The sequence below is a fragment of the Mirounga angustirostris genome, unplaced genomic scaffold, assembly GCF_029215605.1.
Source record: "Mirounga angustirostris isolate CCGP_5_RB_7025 unplaced genomic scaffold, mMirAng1.0.hap1 SCAF_15, whole genome shotgun sequence".
NCBI lineage: Eukaryota > Metazoa > Chordata > Mammalia > Carnivora > Phocidae > Mirounga > Mirounga angustirostris.
In genome coordinates this window covers 32588902-32602900 of record NW_026991723.1, presented here as the reverse complement: position 1 = coordinate 32602900, position 13999 = coordinate 32588902, and the positions used below count along the sequence as shown (strand labels likewise).

The 13999-nt window shown below is 36.0% G+C and overlaps 1 protein-coding gene and 1 pseudogene across 15 annotated transcripts in view; one reads left to right on the top strand and one right to left on the bottom strand.

The window, feature by feature from the left end:
• KDM4C (lysine demethylase 4C) overlaps positions 1 to 13999 on the bottom strand; it is a 459829-nt gene that overhangs the window by 194402 nt on the left and 251428 nt on the right. The window lies entirely within an intron of this gene.
• LOC123850201 (large ribosomal subunit protein eL34-like) lies at positions 3504 to 3869 on the top strand (annotated as a pseudogene).

The window sequence follows — 13999 nt, the reverse complement described above, 5'->3', positions numbered from 1 at the left end:
ATTCTTCTGAAACTGTTCCAAAAAATAGAAATGGAAGGAAAACTTCCAAGCTCGTTTTATGAGGCCAGCATTACCTTGATCCCAAAACCAGACAAAGACCCCATCAAAAAGGAGAATTACAGACCAATATCCCTGATGAACATGGATGAAAAAATTCTCACCAAAATACTAGCCAATAGGATCCAACAGTACATTAAAAGGATTATTCACCATGACCAAGTGGGATTTATCCCTGGGCTGCAAGGTTGGTTCAACATCCACAAATCAATCAACGTGATACAATACATTAATAAAAGAAAGAACAAGAACCATATGATCCTCTCAAAAGATGCAGAAAAAGCATTTGACAAAGTACAGCATCCTTTCTTGATCATAACTCTTCAGAGTATAGGGATAGAGGGTACATACCTCAATATCATAAAAGCCATCTATGAAAAACCCACAGCGATTATCATTCTCAATGGGGAAAAACTGAGAGCTTTCCCCCTAAGGTCAGGAACGCAGCAGGGATGTCCATTATCACCACTGCTATTCAACCTAGTATTAGAAATCCTAGCCACAGCAATCAGACAACAAAAAGAAATCAAAGGCATCCAAATTGGCAAAGAAGAAGTCAAACTCTCACTCTTTGCAGATGATATGATACTTTATGTGGAAAACCCAAAAGACTCCACCCCAAAACTGCTAGAACTCATACAGGAATTCAGTAAATTGGCAGCAAATAAAATCAGTGCACAGAAATCAGTGGCATTCCTATACACCAACTATAAGACAGAAGAAAGAGAAATTAAGGAGTCGATCCCATTGACAACTGCACCCAAAACCATAAGATACCTAGGAATAAATCTAACCAAAGAGGCAAAGGATCTGTACTCAGAAAACTATAATATACTCATGAAAGAAATTGAGGAAGACACTAAGAAAAACCTTCCATGCTCATGGATTGGAAGAACAAATATTGTGAAGATGTCAATGCCACCTAGAGCAATCTACACATTCAATGCAATCCCTTTCAAAATACCATCCACTTTTTTCAAAGAAATGGAACAAATAATCCTAAAATTTGTATGGAACCAGAGAAGACCCTGAGTAGCCAGAAGAATGTTGAAAAAGAAAAGCAAAGCTGGTGGCATCACAATTCCACACTTCAAGCTCTATGACAAAGTTGTAATCATCAAGACAGTATGGTACTGGCACAAAAACAGACACATAGATCAATGGAACAGAATAGAGAGCCCAGAAATTGATCCTCAACTCTATGGTCAACTAATCTTCAACAAAGCAGGAAAGAATTTCTAATGGAAAAAAAATCTCTTCAACAAATGGTGTTGGGAAAATTGGACAGCCACATGCAGAAGAATGAAATTGGGCCTTTTCCTTACACCACACACAAAAATAGACTCAAAATGGATGAAAGACCTAAATGTGAGACAGGAATCCATCAAAATCCTTGAGGAGAACACAGGCAGCAATCCTTTCGACCTCAGCCACAGCAACTTCTTCCTAGAAACACTGTCAAAGGCATGGGAAGCAAGGGCAAAAATGAACTATTGGGACTTCATCAAGATACAAAGCTTTTGCACAGCAAAAGAAATAGTCAACAAAACCAAAAGACAACCAACAGAATTGGAGAATATATTTGCAAATGACATATCAGAAAAAGGGCTAGTATCCAAAATCTATAAAGAACTTCTTAAACTCAACGCCCAAAGAACAAATGATCCAATCAAGACATGGGCAGAAGACATGAACAGACATTTTTCCAAAGAAGACATCCAAATGGCCAACAGACATACGAAAAAGTGCTCAACATCGCTCGGCATCAGGGAAATCCAAATCAAAACCTCAATGAGATATCACCTCACACCAGTCAGAATGGCTAAAATTAACAAGTCAGGAAATGACAGATGCTGGCGGGGATGCGGAGAAAGGGGAACCCTCCTACACTGTTGGTGGGAATGCAAGCTGGTGTAGCCACGCTGGAAAACAGTATGGAGGTTCCTCAAAAAGTTGAAAATAGAGCTACCATACAATCCAGCAATTGCACTATTGGGTATTTACCCCAAAGATACAAATGTAGGCATCCGAAGGGTTACGTGCACCCTGATGTTTATAGCAGCAATGTCCACAATAGCCAAACTGTGGAAAGAGCCAAGATGTCCATCAACATATGAATGGATAAAGAAGAAGTGGTATATATATACAATGGAATATTATGCAGCCATCAAAAGGAATGAGATCTTGCCATTTGCAACGACGTGGATGGAACTGGAGGGTATTATGTTGAGTGAAATAAGTCAAACAGAGAAAGACATGTATCATATGACCTCACTGATATGAGGAATTCTTAATCTCAGGAAACAAACTGAGGGTTGCTGGAGTGGGGTGGGGGGGGTGGAAGGGATGGGATGGCTGCGTGATAGACATTGGGGAGGGTATGTGCTCTGGTAAGCACTGTGAATTGTGCAAGACTGTTGAATCACAGATCTGTACCTCTGAAACAAATAATGCAATATATGTTAAGAAAAAAAAGAAGAAGAAGATAGCAGGAGGGGAAGAATGAAGGGGGTGAAATCGGAGGGGGAGATGAACCATGAGAGCTGATGGACTCTGAAAAACAAACTGAGGGTTTTGGGGGGAGGTGGGAGGCTGGTTTAGCCTGGTGATGGGTATTGAGGAGGGCACATTCTGCATGGAGCACTTGGTGTTATGCACAAACAATGAATCATGGAACACTACATCAAAAACTAATGATGTAATGTATGATGATTAACATAACAATAAAAAATTTTTTAAAAAAGAAAGAAGTCAGGTATTTATGAGAGGAAATTCCATGACATAATGTATCCTGCCAGGTGCCAAAGGTAGGGTACCATAAGGTAGAATAAGATGGAGGTGGAGGTTGAATTCATTAATTCTCCACTGTAACTACAACAAAGGGGAGAGCTTCTTTTCAATATAAGAGCTTGGTATTAGGTGGATCCTAATACCTTAAGGACAGGAATGTAGTTTTAAGAGACATGAGATAATATCCACTTGAATCTCAGGATTAAAGGGTAACTTCTGTAAAATAAAGGATATGTTCTCTTATTTCTCACATACAATATTCCATTGAATGTCAACTACAAAATATCACAGAACAGTGAGAATAATGTTTAAAATTTAAAGAGAATTACTCTCTTTCTTAGAAATTATTAATTTCTCAACAATTGTGAAAAGGGCTCAATACATCAGATTTACTGAATTAGGATGATCAAAAAGTGGGAAGGAGCCAATGATGGCAACTCTTGTTTTGAAGATTTATAAGTGACCAAATGAAGTACACATTGTCATTTTCTGTTGACATAGGAATTCTTAGTGTGTCTTTAAACCTAAGAACACTATCCTTTGTAATAAGAATACTAAGATGTAAGATGCTGTCCTTTGTCATAATCATTACAAATTGTATTTAACAATAAAAATGACTCACTCCTTTTTCCTCTTCCAGGGATGGCATCTTCAGAATGCTCGAGCGTTTGACATACTGTCATAGGCTGTCCTACAATACAGCCTCTAACAAAACTAGGCTGTCCCAGACCCCTGGTAATAGAATTGTTTACCTTTATACCAAGAAGGTTTGGAAAGCACCAAAATCCTCATGTGGCATGTGCCCAGGCTGACTTTGAGGAGTTAGTACTGTGAAATCTAAAGTTTTTACAAAGTTGTCTAAAACAAAAAAATGTGTCAGCATGGCCTATGGGGGTTCCATGTGTGCTAAGTGTGTCCGTGACAGGATCAAGCATGTTTTCCTTATTGAAGAGCAGAAAATCACTGTGAAGTGTTAAAGACACAAGGAGAGTCAGAAAGCAAAAAAAAATGAAGCTTCTTAAAAATTGAAGCATCTAAAAAAATGAAGTTTTTTTGAGTAATAAAAAATTAAAAGGCCCCTCAAATGACTCATTTTAAAAACAGAGGCAAACATATTAATTCCTATTTACTTCAGAAATTCAAATCAATAATTGGAAATGGTAGTTTTTAACATCCTATGTTTATATCAAAATCTAGCCCCCCAAAATTATTATTATTGAAAGTTATCAGTTAATTATTTCTAAGGCACAACAAAATTGCCAGATGAGATAAGAAATCTAGCAACCCCCATGTCCTATCCAATAGATAGCAAAAATGTCTTACATCTCCAAATATATAAGCTATGAAAATACGGGAATGTACATAAAATGTAAAAATGCCAAATGTTCCATGGAATCACTGTCACTGGCTTTGAGAACCCAAAAGTCTGTACATTACAAGCTGTCCTTTGAAAGAGTACTTCATAAATAAAGAACAAAGGGAAGAGAGATATTTTCCACTTCATTGTTTTCTAACAACCATGTTTTTTAGCTATGACAGTAAAAATTAAGAAGAATGTGTTATTAACATAAATAGACAAAATTATTCATTATTTCTACATTAAGTAACAAAGACATTGCTAAGTATGAGGCATAGCAACCTCTTATTTAAATAAAAATGTGACTGATGGTGATAACTAATTAAGACCCAAGTCAGTAACTAGACCTGAAATGTAATTTTATTATAAATTATCAAACTACTTTTTATACTAACAGATAATTCAGTGCTCAGTAAGTTCAGATACTTCACTGAAAAAAATGTTTAGAAAATTCTAGGGGTAGAGCAGCAAGAGAAATCTTAACTACAGAGTGTGGGTTAATTAAATTGACAAGGCTGTAATGAGTCCTTCTTAACTGTGGTTTGTGACCAGCTGATCTACAATCTACCAGGGTTGCTTCTCTTTCATTCCTTCCCATTCTTAGAACATTTTATCCATTTTCAACTTAGTTATGACCAAACACTAAACACTCTTCTTTCTCTACACATGTAAATAATTACCTGCTGGAAAATTTGATAGCATTAAAATAAACTATGCTACTAGTAATCCACCAGTACACTTGACTTTCCATCTTCATCTCACATCTACCTAAACATCCACCCACTCGATATAAATGGAAAAAGTTTCCACTGCATCATATCAAACTTACAGAAAAAAAAAGGTCCAGCTTTTTGGGAAATTCAACACAGTTAATTCATTAAATCTGTAGAATTCCAAGATTCCCAAGATGTTCTCTGCTACATTTACACCTAGTTATTTCTCATTCTATGAATGAGAAAAATATTTTGCAAAATACACTCAGATTTACAGGTTAAGATTTCTCAATATTTTCTGGCATTATGTTCCAATGGAGAAGCCACATATTTTTTATGAAATTTAACCAATTATTTTAACAGAAATGTGGCCTCAACTAAAGAGTTATTAAGGAACATTAAACAAAGACAATCTTAAAAAACAGATGCATTATGCAGGGCTAGTGAAGCCAGCATTTACTGACAGGATATCGTTCTATTTGTAAAAGTATCAAAACTAAGAAGATACAACAAAAATTGCTCAAGGAGCTTTTGTTCTTTACCTGTTCACCAGACACAAATAATGCATAGAAGTATTTAATGTGATATAAACATCGGGGAGCATGCATCCCTTTGAATTAGTATTTTTATATTCTTTCAGTAAATACCAAGTAGTGCAATTGCTGGGTCCTAGGGTAATTCTATTTTTAACTTTTTGAGGAACTTCCATACTGTTTTCCACAGTGACTGCACCAGTCTGCTTTCCCACAAACAATGCAAAAGGGTTCCCCTTTTTCCACATCCTCACCAACACCTGTTTTATCTTATATTGTCCATTTCAGACATTCTGACAAGCATGAGGTGATATCTAATTATAGTTTTTTTATTTAAATTCAATTAATTAACATAGAGTGTATTATTAGTTTCAGAGGTAGAATTCAGTGATTCATCAGTCTTATATAATACCCAATGCTCATTACATCATGTGCCTGCTTAATGTCCATCACCCAGTTACCACATCCCCACCAACCCCCCTCCCCTACCTCAACCCTCAGTTTGTTTCCTATGATTAAGAGTCTCTTATGCCTTGTCTCCCTCTCTGATTCTGTCTTGTGTTATTTTTTCCTCCCTTCCCCTATGGTCCTCTATTTTATTTCTTATATTCCACATTATCAGTGAGATCATATGATAATTGTCTTTCTCTGATATTTTAACTTAGCATAATACCCTCTAGTTCCAACCACCTCATTGCAAATGGCAAGATTTCATTTTTTGATGGCTGAGTAGTATTCCATTGAATATATATACCACATCTTCTTTATCCATTCATCTCTTGATGGACATCTGGGCTCTTTCTATAGCTTGGCTATTGTGGACATTGCTGCTATAAATATTGGAGTGCAGAAGTCCATTCAGATCACTACATTTGTATCTTTGGGGTAAATACCTAGTAGTGCAATTGATGGGTCATAGGGTAGCTCTATTTTCAACTTTTTGAGGAAATTCCATACTGTTTTCCAGAGTAGCTGCAACAATTTGCATTCTCACCAACACTGTAGGAGGGTTCCCCTTTCTCCGCATCCTCGCCAACATCTGTCATTTACTGACTTGTTAATTTTAGCCATTCTGACTAGTGTGAGGTGGTATCTCATTGTGGTTTTGATTTATTATTTCCCTGATGCTGAGTGATGTGGAGCATTTTTTGATGTGTCTGACGTCCATTTGTATGTCTTCTTTGGAGAAATATCTATTCATGTCTTCTGCCCATTTCTTTATTGGATTATTTGTTCTTTGGATGTTGACTTTAATAAGTTCTTTATAGATTTTTGGATACTAGCACTTTATGATATGTCATTTGCAAATATCTTCTCGCATTCTGTCGGTTGTCTTTTGGTTTTGTTGACTGTTTGCTTGCTGTACAAAAGCTTTTTAACTTGATGAAGTCCCAATAGTTCATTTTTGCCATTGGAGACGTGTCTAGCAAGAAGTTGCTGCGACTGAGATCACAGAGGTTGTTTGCTATCCTTCCTCTATGATTTTGGTGGATTCCTGCCTCACATTTAGGCCTTTCATCCATTTTGAGTCTATTTTTGTGTATAGTGTAAGGAAATGGTCCAGTTTCATTTTTCTACATGTGGCTGTCCAATTTTCCAAACACCATTTGTTGAAGAGACTGTCTTTTTTTCCATTGGATATTCTTTCCTGCTTTGTTGAAGATTAGTTGACCATAGAGTTGAGGGTCCATTTCTGGGCTCTCTATCTGTTCCATTGATCTATGTGTCTGTTTTTGTACCAGTACCATACCAAAGCTGAAGACTACAGCTTTGTAATATAGCCTGAAGTTTGGAATTGCGATGCCACCAGCTTTGGTTTTCTTTTTCAACATTTCTTTGGCTATTCGGGGTCTTTTCTGGTTCCATGCACATTTTAGGATTATTTGTTCCAGCTCTGTGAAAAAAACTTGATGGTATTTTGATAGGAATTGCATTGAATATATAGATTGCTCTGGGAAGCACAGATACTTTGTGGTGTTTTTTTTTTTACAATATTTGTTCTTTCAATCCATGAGCATGGAACGTTTTTCCATTTCTTTGTGACTTCCTTAATTTCTTTCATGAGTGTTCTATAGTTTTTTGAGTACAGATCCTTTGCCTCTTGGCTTAGATTTATTCCTAGGTATCATGATTTGGGGTTCAACTGTGAATGGGAGCAAGTCCTTAATTTTTCGTTCTTCTGTCTCATTGTCAGTGTATAGAAATGCAACTGATTTCTGTGCATTGATTTTATATCCTGCCACTTTGCTGAATTCCTATATGAGTTCTGCCAATTTTGGGGTGGAGTCTTTTGGGTTTTCCACACAGAGTGTCCTGTCATCTGTAAAGAGTGAGAGTTTGGATTTCCTCTTCACCAATCTGGATGCTTTTTATTTCTTTTTGTTGTCTGGCTGCTGAGGCTAGGACTTCTAGTACTATGTTGAACAACAGTGGTGAGAGTGGACATCCCTGTCGTGTTCCTGACCTTAGGAATGTGAGTGGTATTTGTTGTGGGCTTTTATGATATTGAGGTGTGTTCCCTCTATTCCTACACTGTGAAGAGTTCTAATCAAGAAAGGATGCTGTACTTTGTCAAATGCTTTTTCTGCATCTATTGAGAGGATCATATGGTTCCTGTCCTTTCTTTTATTAACATAGTATATCACATTGATCTGCAAATGTTGAACCACCCTTGAAGCCCAGGAATAAATCCCCTTGGTCGTGGTGAATAATCCTTTTAATGTAATGTTGGATCCTACTGACTAGTTATCTTTGTGAGAATTTTTGCATCCATGTTCGTCAGGGATATTGGTGTGTAATTCTCCTCTTTGGTGGAGTCTATTGTCTTGTTTTGGGATGAAAGTAATGCTGGCCCCACAGAAAGAGTTTGGAACTTTTCCTTCCATTTCTGTTTTTTTGAAACAGCTTCAGAAGAACAGGTATTAATGATTCTTTAAATGTTTGGTAGAATTCCCCTGGGAAGCCATCTGGCCCCAGGCTCTCTTTTGTTGGGAGATTTTTGATTACTGCTTCAATTTCCTTGCTGGTTATGGGTCTTTCAGGTTTTCTATTTCTTCCTGTTTCAGTTTTGGTAGTTTATACCTCTCTGGGAATGCATCCATTTCTTCCAGATTGCCTAATTTGTATTATTATCAATGTATTTCCTTAATTTTGTTATTAATTGATTTATATAACTGGCTGCTCCCATGTTAGGGGCATAAATATTTACAATTGTTAGATCTTCTTGTTGGATAGATCCTTTAATTATGATACAGTGTCCTTTCTCATCTCTTATTACAGTCTTTGGTTTAAAATCTAAGTTGTCTGATATAAGGATTGCCACCCCAGCTTTCTTTTGGTGTCCATTAGAATGATAAATGATTTTCCACCCCCTCACTTTAAATCTGGAGGTTACTTTGGGTCTAAAATGAGTCTCTGCAGACAGTATACCAATGGGTCCTGCTTTTTTATTCAATCTGATAGCCTGTGTTTTTTTATTAGAGCATTTAGCCCAATTACATTCAGAGTAACTACTGAAAGATAGGAATTTAGTGCCATTGTATTGCCATTGTATTGCCTGTAAGGTGACTGTTACTGTATATTGTCTCTGTTCCTTTCTGGTCTATATTACTTTTGGGCTCTCTCTTTGCTTAGAGGATCCCTTTCAATATTTCTTGTAGGGCTTGTTTGGTGATCACAAATTCTTTTAGTTTCTGTTTGTCCTGGGAGCTTTTTATCACTCCTATTTTTAATGACAGCCTTGCTGGATAAAGTATTCTTGGCTGTATATTCTTCTCATTTAGCACCCTGAATATATCATGCCAGTCCTTTCTGGCCTACCAGGTCTGTGGATAGGTATTTTGCCAGTCTAATGTTTCTACCCTTGTAAGTTAAGGACCTCTTGTCCCAAGCTGCTTTCAGGATTTTTCTCTTTGAGATTTTCAAGCTTCACTATTACATGTCAAGGTGTTGACTTATTTTTACTGATTTTGAGGGGGGTTCTCTGTGCCTCCTGGACTCGAATGCCTGTTTCTTTCCCCAGATTAGATAAGTTCTCAGCTATAATTTGCTCCAACATACCTTCTGCTCCTCTCTCTCTTTCCTCTTCTTCTGGGATCCCAATTATTCTAATATTGTTCCACTTTATGGTATCACTTCTCTCTCAAATTCTCCCCTCATGATCCAGTAGTTTACCTCTCTTTTTCTCAGCTTCCTTATTCTCCACCATTTAGTGTTCTATATCACTAATTCTCTCTTCTGCCTCATTTATCCTAGCAGTTAGAGCCTCCATTTTTTATTGCATCGCATTAATACCCTTTTTTATTTCAACTTGATTAGATTTTAGTTATTTTATTTCTCCAGAAAGGGATTCTCTAGTGTCTTCTATGATTTTATGTTTTTTTCAAGCCCAGCTAGTATCCTTATAATCGTTATTCTGAACTCAAGTTCTGACATCTTACTTATATCCATACTGATTAGGTCCCTCGCAGTCAGTACTGCCTGTTGTTCTCTTTTTTGAGGTGAGTTTTTCCATCTTGTCATTCTTGCACAAAGTGGTCACTTTTCTATTTGTAGAATTGCAGCAATTCTTTTCTTAGATCTCCGGTTGAGTTTGCACGTGCTCAGAATGATTTGATAGCTATCTAGCTCAATTCTTGAGACCAGACAAAACTAAGATCTCCTACCCCTCTGCCATCTTGGACTCTCTTCTCATTATAGTTTTGATTTTCATTTCCCTTATGATCAGTGATGTTAAGCATCTTTTCATGTGTCTGTCGGCCATCTGTATGTCTTCTTTGGAAAAACATCTAGTCATGTCTTCTGCCCATTTTTAATTGGATTATTCATTTTTAGTGTGTTGAGTTTTATAAACTCTTTCTATATTTTGGATACTAACCCTTTACTGGATATGTCATTTGCAAATAACTTCTCCCATTCTTCAGGCTGCCTTTTAGTTTTGTTGATTATTTCCTTTGCTTTATTATGATGAAGTCCTCATAATTTATCTTTGTTTTTGTTTCCCTTGCCTCAGGAGACATATCTAGAAAGATGATATGGCTGATGTCAGAGAAATTACTGCCTATGCTCTCTTCTAAGATTTTTATGGGTTCAAGTCTCGCATTTAGGTCTTTAATCCATTTAGAGTTTATAGGAGCAGTATCTATAATAGCTAAATTACAGAAACAGCCCAAGTGCCCAACAGCTGATGAATGGACAAAAGTGGTATATATATACATATATATATATACAATGGAATATCACTCACCATAAAAAAAGAATGAAATCATGCCATTTGCAAAGACATGGATAGAGCTAGAGAGTACCATGCTAAGTGAAATAAGTCAGTCAGAGAAAGATAAATACCATATGATTTCACTCATATGTGGAATTTAAGAAACAAAAGAAACAAAGGAAAAAATAAAAGAGACACAGAGAAGCAAACCAAGAAATAGACCCTTAATCATAGAGAACAACCTGATGATTACCATAGGGGAGGTGGGGGGAATGGGTGAAATAGGTGATGGGGATTAAGAAGCACCAGGTGATGTATGGATGTGTTGAATCACTATATTGTACACCTGAAACTAATACTACACTGTATGTTAACTGGCATTTAAATAAAAACTTTTTAAATAACTATTTAATGTGCTGATTAACTGAAAAATATAAAGGGATCTATTCATATTGAAATTCCTCACCAAAAAATTCCAAAAGATGAGTAGGATATTCTACTTCTATAGCACATTCATTCTTTTATCATAAAAACTTTCATTACCAGTTATAAATCTGAACAAAAATCCAGCCTCTTTGTGGAGTATTACAAAGAGACCAGCATTTCTTCTTAGGCTCAAAACTAAGTGTACATTAGAAAAAGGGAAATTTAGAATCAATGTAATGAATGTAAATGAATCTAATATACATTATGCTGAGCTAAAGAAATCAGACATTAAAAATTCCATACTGTTTATTCTACCAGAGTAATGAATATGACTATGTTTAATATGATTAAGAAGCAGTAGCCACATTGCTTTATATACCTGCTGAACCTTGCACTGACTACAGCTCTTCCGGGCTTATTAGTTGGGTAAAACCGAGTTGGCTTCTTCATATAAAAATGCTTTCCTACCTCTCTCACAGGAATTTAAAAAACAAAAATTATGTAAATATGCTTGACCAACTAAGCTCTTTCCATGTGATTGTAATTGTGGTCTCCCTGACTCTTTTACCCCTGGGAAGAAAAAAAAAAAAAAACTGAAGTAAATTCAAAATGCTGTGATAAAGCAAAGAAAAATTTTTAAAGATTTTATTTGTTTGAGAGAGAGAGCATGAGTGGTGGGGGAGGGCAGAGAGAGAGGGAGAAGCAGACTCCCCACTGAGCAGGGAGCCTGACATAGGGCTCAATCCCAGGGCCTGGAGATCATGATTTGAGCAGAAGCCAGATACTTAACCAACTGAGCCACCCAGGTGCCCCAAGCAAAGAAATTTTTTAAGTTTTAGTCTGTACTCAAATACTTATATTTTACAGAATTGATTTTCCAAGATGTTAGAGCCATAAGATTCTTCAAAGAGCTTAACCAAAAGCTAAAAAAAAATTTGCAAGAAACTGATCTAATAGTAGAACAGAAAAATGCTCTGTTCCTGCAAGCTCCTATCTATGGCATACACTATACACCCATCACTGTATACGCAAATGGACCCTTCACCCACTGGTCACATATAATATCAATTATAACACTGATTTATTTCATCTATGTCCTTATTCAATTATTACTCATTTGTACATGTACCCTCTTGCCCAAGTAATTTTGGGAGAAAATTATTATGATTACCTGAACAATTTATAAGAATTATTTTAATACTGGAAACGGAGTTTTAAAATATTTAGATCTGGGGCACCTGGGTGGCTCAGTTGGTTAAGTGACTGCCTTCGACTCAGGTCATGATCCCGGAGTCCCGGGATCGAGTCCCACATCGGGCTCCCTGCTCAGCAGGGAGTCTGCTTCTCCCTCTGACCCTCCTCCCTCTCATGCTCTCTGTCTCTCATTCTCTCTCACAAATAAATAAAATCTTAAAAAAAAAAATTAAAATATTTAGATCTAATCAAGATGAAAATTATTTTTGAATATTACTTTTATTTCCTGGGTTACATTTTATATAGTAGTATCAGCCAAAGACAAATAATAGTCTTTCACCAGAGTACATGAAAAGTAAACTATATAATTACATTTACACTGACTGAGCAGAGGGAAAAAAGAAACACAATTCTAAGATCAACATTAATCAAAAAAGTCAGTACATAAAGAGTACAACGGTCATTATATTCCCCCCAGACTAGTCTGCAGAACTCACAGAACCATGATTTTGTCAAGGTGCACAATATACTTGAAGGATCCAGGGGGTCCCAGAATAAACACCTATAGAAAATTTCCAAATGTTTTGTTCTCACAGATGTAAAGAAGAGAGTAGCTTTAAAAGTTCCCTAAAGAGCAAAAAGATATTTCAGTCACAGTAAAAAAAAAAAAAAAAAAAGGTACCAGAACCAAATTTCTTATTCTAATTTTAATGAATCATTATGTGAATTATTTCAGATACTTTTGCCTCCCTTCCATTCTATTTTAATTAATTAATTAATTAATTTATTTATTTATTTATTTGATGTAGTGTTCCATGATTCATTGTTTGCATATAACACCCAGTTCTATTTTAAACATGGAAATATACACCGTATTTATTGTCTTACTGAGAAATGCATTCTAGGTACCTAGAAGACCAAATATTAAAAATACTTAAAAATATTTTTTCAATAAATTACCTGTTTTTTAACATATGAGGAAATAGAGGCTCAGAGAATTTAATTAATTTGGCCAAAGTCACACATCTAACAAGTAATACAGCCTTTGCCTGATTCAAATCTAGAACAATTTCCATACTCTTAACTCACTCTACTGAGAAAATTCCAAAAGCAAATCATTTTGAATACATCTTAAATAGGTTTCAATTTAAACGTAGGACATATTTTTCCATCTCAAACTGCTTTTTCTATGACCCAAAACCAAACTGAAATTGTAGTTGAGAACAAATATCTGGGTCTCATTATTTTTGCTTTTTATGCATGATATCATGCTGTGTTGACAAGAGTTTATCCAGTCTAGCTAACAATTTTCCAAAATACATTTCCTCCACTCCCTCTACTTCTAATAGGTTCAGATTAATTTCTTCTGAATATTTTCAGCCTTCACCATGCCAAGATATGTCTCCCTTATAAAGTAAGGCAATTATAAAGCAATTTAAGGTATGGGACTAGAAACTTTATCTTTCTGACCCATGGGAACACTGTTCAAACAGACAAAGAAAAACTATGCAAAAGAAGGGGAATGGATTCAAATAGTTTGCTCCACTGGTCTCCAAAAGATTCTGTAGAAATTATTTTTAGAACTTCTGCTTCTCAACACTTACCTGAGTATCTGATAGAAAGGCTGTGGAAGTTCAGAGTTACAGATATTAAACAATCCACTCCTGCTGTGCCATGTAAAACACAGCATGAAATTGAACTCTTTAGCATTATGGGA